Genomic DNA, 8,505 nt, shown 5'->3' on the forward strand with positions numbered 1-8,505 from the left:
TGAATGTGGTATTAGAATCTCTGGAACGTACGTTGTAAGGTGCTGCACGTTGTGTTTTGTTTTGTTTACTGTTTTCTGTATCGTGTTTAGATGAAGGTAATTAATAGGGGAGTGGACTTGACAGTGTGCACTGCCATTTTGCTAATTTCTAGTATTAAAGTATGAATTTTGTATGGGGTATTTTATGGTCCTTCACCTACTTCTTGCGTTGGAGAGAATTGATTTAAACGTGTATCCAGGTCATGCAATATTTATGTTTGTCTAACAACATAAATATATAATTATGATTCTAGATCATGCAATATTTATTTATGTTGTTAGACCAATACTTATATTGCGAAGTTATGATTTTTAATTGTCTTAATCAAAGCGAGTGATATAGTGCAATACGCTATTTTTCTCTTTGGTTGGGTTTAAATCTCCGACAGATTTCCTTTGTATGCACACTATCCTCTTATTTGTATATATTATCTTTCAATCAATGAACGAAATCAAGAGTCACTTTGGAGTAGAAAACATTTTCCATTAGTAGCTTAAACCTACCTAGCCTAATTTTATCACTAACCCTAGCACCGAGGAGGCTCCACGCACCTCAATATTTGTATCTGAGTTTGTGCTAAGTTACTAGATAGTCTGACAAAAAAACATTTCACCCAAATCCAAATCCAAATCCAAAAAGGTTTAACTGAGCTTTATTTTGTTAATGCTATTCAAAGAAGTTCTATCAGATCTTGTAGGAATGGAGTAATTGAAGTGTTTAGGAAGTGGCTAGGAAATTAGGAGTGTCGGTGGAGGCCATTTGTTTAAGCAATCTATGCGTTGCCTAAGTTTAATGCCATGGGCTGAAAATCCGATACAGCAGTGCATCAAGACACCCATTTTATGGTGAGTTCTTGTAGGCTTCACGACTATAGTCAAAAGACGCATCATCTACTTCCCAAATATAGGCCCAAAGTCTAGCAAAAAAGTCACAAACATGTGGTTTCAGTTAGGGTATCTGAGATCAAAGAGAAGAATAAAGTGAAAAACGAGCTGAAAAGAGTTGGAATTATAGACGTTTAATATTGAGAAACCGATTAACGCACTCTTTTTTACCGTGCATTTTCTTTTCCTTTTTTTTTTTTTCAAAAAAAGTTCGAGCTGTTGGATCGAAGAAAACAATTGACAAAATCAAAATTGGAGTGTAGAAAGATAAAACAGCAAGGCAAAATTTATTTCTTTTATTTTAATCATACTGTTAGGTCCAACATCTAGGGGGCTTGCCGGGAGGTTAGTGTTAGCATGTATGATGGGATTTTGTGCATTGTCTAACAAATTGACTGTGGTCATGAGGGCTGTTTGAATCGCGGAAGGGCTCCAATTAGGGTGTCCTTGTTTGATGAGAGCAACAACACCTGCCATTTGAGGCGCAGCCGTTAAAGTGCTTGATACAACATTAAATTTGCTGAACAAAGAGCCTGACTGAACTTGTGCCACTGAATTATTTGAGGTCCATGCCACTAGGACTAATGAACTAGGGGCTAGAATGTCTGGCTTTAACACACTCGGGTAGCTCGGAAATGGCCCTTAGAGCAATAATCGTCTACTTTTTGCACCTATAAATGTTGCTGGAAACGAGCTTTAAGTGTAGTAATCTGACAAGGTGAATTTGTAACAAAGACAGCTCCAGAGACTTTTGCAGAGTTGCATTTTCAACATCATCACTTATGCTCAAATTGTCTTTGCACACAACAATCTTGTTCACGAGTTTCTTCAGTTCCTTCATGCTTTGACATCTGTGCGCAAAAACAATCGGCAATTTGCTTCTAGAGGAGTTACGTGCATACAAGGTAATGAAGGTGATTTCAACACCATTTCCTAAAAGTTTAAAATTCCCAAAAATTCGCAGTCTGTCATGCCTACGCTTACTATCGCTGCCCACGGTGCTCCATTGAATAATGTCACATAGGCAGGGCCATCATTTCCTGCTGAAGCTGCAACAGATGAGATTGACATTGTGTCATCATCCAAAAAATGGTCATCTAAAGTATGACCTAAGGAGATTGACAATATATACACCCCATATATTGAAGCCCTAACGTCGCGCCTCTAGCTGTGCCAATACCGTAGCCAAAATAGGATGCACCTTTTACATCATGACCGACTGGAGTGAAGGCAGAGTGAGTTCCATGTCCATCTGTATCATGGGTTGAGTTCATCGTGATGGTCTCGAATTGTTGGCAATGTAGCCTTTTTGAAAAAACCTAGCTCCAATGAGTTTCTTGTTTCATGAGGAAGAATTGAATTGGGTGCTGGACACACACTTGCTTTTCCATTTAAAATGGATTCAGTCATTCTTTCATCCTTGAAGTTCTCACTCTCAGGCCAAACTCCAGTGTTAAGTAAACCAATTATGATTCATTCGCCATAATTTAAAGCATGTCAGGCACCGGAAAAAGAAGTGAGGCCAAGGAACTGGGAAGTGCGGGTAATGTGGAGTTTGAGGGGGACAACGGGTGCAAAAGAAACAAAGCCATGAGACTCTTCAAAGGCTTCAAGCTCGTACAGTGTGAGAACTACACTAAAGACTTGGATGGAATAAGTATGGATAAGCTTTGTGGTACTAGTAAAAGATTTAATACTATCTGATATGGATGAAAGTGTACCCAAATACCACCTTTCGTGGCCGAAAAGGGCTTTCGGCATGGCCAGATGAGTCCATGGGATTATGCAGAAACTGAGTTGAGGTGAGTGATTGTAGATACAAATGTGCAAGGAAATTGGCCGAAGAACTTTTTTCGTTTCTTTGTTTTGTTATCCAATGGGCTAATGAACTTGTGGAAGGTTTCTATGGTGAAAAGGTCTGTATAATTGAAAACTTTCTCATAAGCCCTAGTGTCTTTTTCTTCTTAGAGAACCCGGATGACATGAAACTGTTAGGATGCTATGAGAGATGGCATCAATCTGTTGGTAATTGTTGTATGGGAGTTAGTTCATTAGTCAGTTAGATTGTTAGTTAGAAACTTACTACATATAATAGTTTGTAAGGGAAGATACTCAGTCAATGAAATAGCAATTGGTATTATGTATTCTCTCTCTGTGCAATTACTCAAAGACGTAGCTAGGTCTTAACATTGGTATCAACCAGTTTTTCGATCCTACCAATCCTTCGATGTTGCATAACGCGCCAGACCTCGTGCAAAACCATGGAAGCTCGCGTTTCTAATTTGGAGTCCAAATTCGACGAATTAAAGAATTCACAAGACGAATTCAAATTTACCCAAGATCTGATTCTCGTCTAATTTGTAGTCTATCATGGCACGCTGCAATAGGGGTTCTTTTGGGGAATCTTTAGAGCCTACTCTTGGCGTTCCTTAATTCCAGAATCTGATGAACCCTAATGTTGTTCGCCAAGAAATTGGGCAAAATTTCAATCACCAACCACGAGCTCCCTTCTTGAAGATGGATTTTCCAAGATTTAACAAAGGGGATGATCCGTTGGGTTGGATCTACAAGGCAAAGCATTATTTTGATTTCTTCAACATCGATGATGCGAAGAAAGTCAAGCTTGCATCTTTCCACATGGAAGGGGAAACACTTCAGTGGTTCCAATGGGCACGACGCCTCACCACCTATCCTTCTTGGGAAGAATTCACATCAAGAATTTGGTCCTTCTGAACTATAGGATTCTGCTGAGAGCTTAGTCAAATTAAGGCAAATTGGCACACTTAGAGATTATATTCTTGAATTTCGCAGGCTCACAAATCGAATAAGGGATATTAGCCCGGGACCTCTTCGTTCTTGCTTTATTGGTGGTCTGAAGCCTGAGTTAAGGCATGATGTTAAACTCCTCAAACCAAAGGATGTACTCAAAGTTGTTGCTTACGCTCAACAAGTGGATGCTAAGATCACAAAACTCAAGGTGAAATCTTTATACAAACCTTCTACCATTCAACCAAATTTTCATTCTCCAGCATCACAGAATATTACCACTACCATATTGCCTGAAAATCGTGTTAAAAACAACAATGTTAGGAGATTAACACCTGAGGAAGTAGATCATTGTAGAAGGAATGGTTTATGTTTTCATTGCAAGGACGAATTTGTTAGAGGTCATGTTTGTGAGAAGAAACAATTGTTAATTTATGTGCAAGATCTTGTGTTTGATAGTATTGAAGAATTGGAAAATGAGGAATCTGAAGTAATTGCATGTGCACTATTTGGTACTCTTGCTCTTCCTTCCATCAACACTATGAAGGTTTCTAAGTTAATCGAGAATTGTCCTATCACTATACTAATTGATTTAGGCAGCTCCCACAACTTTGTGGATTTGGGATTGGTAAAAAGATTACGAACACATTTGGATACTAAGCATCTGTCTAATGTCAAGATTGTTGATGGGGGTAAAGTAGCTACAAAAAGGTACTCTAGCTCAAGCTTCTGTGAAAATTCAAGATTTCCACTTCATTATAGATTTATATGTTATTCCTTTGGGAATGTGTGACATTGTTTTAGGCATTCAATGGTTGAGAACTTGTGGTCCTAGCTTATGAGATTTTGACAAGTTGTATATGCAGTTTTATAAAGATTCTAAGACATATTGCATTACAAGCCCTGTGAACTGTTGGTAACAACTTTGAGGATATCTCAGCCTTGCAAATGCAAAAATTGTTGCAACAAGAAACCATAGTGGGTGCAGTACTATATCATTTGGAACCTGAATCAATGTCCCTGAATCATTTGGAGTCACAGACCACAATTCCCCATTCCTTGAATCTCACAGATCAGCAACAACTAGAGTTGAGTGTATTGTTGAAGAGTTTGAAGTAATATTTTCTTACTCCAAGTTCACTTCCCCCTCACATAGTTTAAGATCATAGAATTACTTTGATTGAGGGTAGCACACCACCCGATAGTAGGCCTTACAGGTATGGGCCAGTCCAAAAAACAAAAATTGAGAAATGTGTTCAGGATCCTTTGGAAGCTGGGTTTATAAGAATGAGCAACAGTCCCTATTCTTCTCCAGTTATTTTAGTGAGGAAGAAGGAGGGAACATGGACGATGTGCAAGAATTACAGGGGCCTTAATGGAATCAAAATTAAAGATAAGTTCCCTATACCCCTTGTTGATGAATTACTCGATAAGTTATATGGTGTACAGTTCTTCTCTAAACTAGTTTAAGGGTAGAATACCATTAAATAAGAATGCACCCTGAGGATGTTGAGAAAACAGCCTTTAGGACACATGATGGTTACTACATTTTTGGTTATGCCCTTTGGATAAACAAATGCACTGGCAACATTTCAGTGTCTCGTGAATGATATCTTTCGACCTTATTTGAGGAAATTCATATCAATATTCTTTGATGACTTATTAGTCTATAGTGCTTCTTGGAGTCTACATTTGCAACATCTGAGAGTAGTATTTGAGACCTTGAAAAAACATATTTTATTTGTCAAAACGTCTAAGTGTGCATTTCGTAAAGATCAAGTTGAATTTCTTGGTCACATAGTATCCAAATCTGGAGTTTCAGCAGATCCTACAAAGCTAGATGCAATAGCTAAGTGGCCTATACCTACTTCAGTGAAGACATTAAAAGGGTTCCTGGGGTTGACAGGTTACTACAGGAAGTTTATACCTCAATTTGGGAAGATCATTAGTCCTCTCACTACTTTCACAAAAAAAAAAAAAAAAAAAAAAAAAAAAAAAAAAAATTAATTTTAAGTGGAATGATGAGGCCACTGCAGCCTTCAACACTCTTAAGAAGACAATGCTTTCACCACAAGTACTAGATTTTCCGCATTTTAGTCAACCATTTGTGATCGAAAGTGATGCATCAGGATATGGTATTGTGGCAGTGTTACAACAAAGGGGAAGACCAATAACATTTACTAACAAGGCACTTTGTCCAAGGAATCAAGCATTATCAGCTTATGAGAATGAGATGTTAACCATCATTCATGCTGTCCAAAAATGGCAATCTTATTTGGTAGGTAATCATTTTATCATTCAAACAAATCACCAAAGCTTGAAGTATTTCTTAGAGGGTAAAGCTCATACACCTTTTCAGCAAAAGTGGGTCACTAAGTTACTTGGTTTCGACTATGAAATCCAATACAAAAGAGGGTGTGATAACCAAGATGCGGATGCATTGTCTAGAGTACTTACTGATATTGATAATTCTAATAAATCAAGTGAACTCAATGCCATTTCCTCCACTTACTCCTCTTGGTTAGATGACTTGCGAAGACATGTTGAAAAAGACACTTGGATTATTGCCAAGTCTCAACAACTGGTACAATCTAAGTCTGATGATGTTCCTATTAGCACTTTAAGATTCAGTGTTGATAATGGATTCTTAAAGTACGGAAACAGGATTGTATTAAGTCGATTGAGTTCTTTGAGAGATAAGGTTTTTGCTGAATTTCACTCAAGCCCTGCAGTTGGTCATTAAGGCTTCCTAAAAACTTACAAGAGGATTTCCAGGTTAGTTTACTCGGAGGGTATGAAGAAAGACATCAAAAATAGAGTAGCAACTTGTGTTATATGTCAGCAAAATAAATATGAGACCTTGTCACCACCTAGACTCTTGCAGCCATTACCAATTCCAGTTAAGGTATAGTCTGAAATTTCAATGGATTTCATAACTAGCCTTCCACCTTGCGGAGGCAAACTGTGATTTGGGTTGTAGTGGACCATTTATCTAAAAAGCACACTTCATTGCATTAAGTCATCCTTATACAGCTTCTGTAGTTGCTCAACTTTTTGTTGACAACATATTCAAATTGCATGGTATGCCACAATCCATAGTAAGTGACAGAGATCTAATATTCATGAGCAAATTTTGCAAAGAGTTCTTCCAATTACAAGGTTCTGCACTTTGTTTTAGCTCTGGTTATCATCCTCAAACAGATGGGCAAACTGAAGTTCTCAATAGGTGTTTGGAAACCTATTTAAGATGCTTTTGTAGTTTACAACCGAAGAAATGGTTTTTGTGGTTGTCTTGGGCAAAATGGAGCTATAATACTAGCTTTCATTCTGCTATTAAAATGACTTCGTTCTAAGCAGTGTATGTTTATGCTCCTCCTCTTTTGCCTACTTATGAAAATGGTATAACTAAAGTGGATTTAGTGGAGGAGTGTTTGAAGGAAAGAACTAGAATTTTGTCATTACTGAAGTGTAATTTGGAAGCTGCTCAATGTCATATAAAAGTCCAAGATGATAAGAAGATGACAGAAAGGGTTTTGGCAGTGGGAGAATGGGTTTATCTAAGGTTGGTTCCTTACCAACATAAGTCATTGGCAGCACATCCTTTCCACAAACTTCAGCCTAGATTTTATGGCCCATTTCTGGTGTTAGCTAAAGTAGAAAATGTTGCTTATAAAATTCAACTTCCAAATCACTCCAAACTACATCATGTGTTCCAAGTGTCTTGCTTGAAGAAACATTTAGGGGATAATGTTGAGAATCAATGTTAGGTAGAATCAATGTTAGGTATGGTTGAGTGGAAAAAATTAGGTGCAATTAATGGGTTTTGTGTGGTAGCAAATAATCTTAGTTTAATTAAGTGTGTGGTGTAGCTTTCATTTGGTTTGCTATAAATACCCAAGTCCTCAAGCATTGTATATCATCCAAGGAAAAACAAAGCCTAGGGCTAAATAAGAAAAACTTTGCTAATTAGTTTGTTTTGTGAGCTTTCTTTAAGAGTGTGCTCTATTTTCTTCTTCTTGGGATCATTAGAGTTATCTTGGATACTCTTCTTATTCAACAATTGGTATCAGAGCCAAGTCGGTCAGGGATCGTTCTTGGTAGAGCATTGGTTGTAAAGTCTCTTGAAATTCCGAGTATGCTCTGTGGTTGCAGTTTTGACTGATCTTCCACATCAGAAAAGATTTCTTGAGATTATTGCTGGGGTTATCACAAACCTTGAGAGGGAGCTTCTTTGTGTCGAGAGTAGTGTATTACTCTGCACGGTAGTCACTCAAGCTTGTTCGGTGTAGTCAAAGTCTTGCCGATACGATGGGTGATCTTCAAGTTGTTGGAGGAATCAAGAAGCTCAACAACCAAAACTATAACACGTGGGCAACGTGTATAAAGTCTTACCTTCAAGGTCAAGACTTGTGGGAGGTTGTAGGTGGTAGTGAAGTTACACAACTGGCAGCGGAAGATGCTAACGGCGTCTTGCGGAAGTGGAAAATTAAAGCAGGCAAATCAATGTTTGCCTTAAAGACCATAATAGAAGAAGAAATGTTGGAGCACATTCGGGATGCTAAAACGCCAAAGGAAGCATGGGACACTTTTGTTACACTCTTTTCGAAGAGGAACGATACAAAATTGCAACTTCTCGAGAATGAGCTGCTATCGATGGTACAACGCGACATGACGATTGCCCAGTACTTTCACAAGGTGAAATCGATATGCCGCGAAATTTCAGAATTAGATCCAACAGCTCCTATTGGGGAAACCAGGATGAAGAGAATAATTATCCATGGTTTGAGACCCGAATATCGAGGGTTCATTGCCGCT

The 8,505-nt window shown here is 38.2% G+C and overlaps 1 pseudogene; it reads right to left on the reverse strand.

Annotated features, from left to right (window-relative positions):
* Positions 1-1,170: 1,170 nt before the first annotated feature.
* On the reverse strand, positions 1,171-2,685 carry LOC137747848 (subtilisin-like protease SBT1.9; annotated as a pseudogene).
* Positions 2,686-8,505: the final 5,820 nt, after the last annotated feature.

Source organism: Pyrus communis, chromosome 10 (assembly GCF_963583255.1).
Source record: "Pyrus communis chromosome 10, drPyrComm1.1, whole genome shotgun sequence".
Lineage (NCBI taxonomy): Eukaryota > Viridiplantae > Streptophyta > Magnoliopsida > Rosales > Rosaceae > Pyrus > Pyrus communis.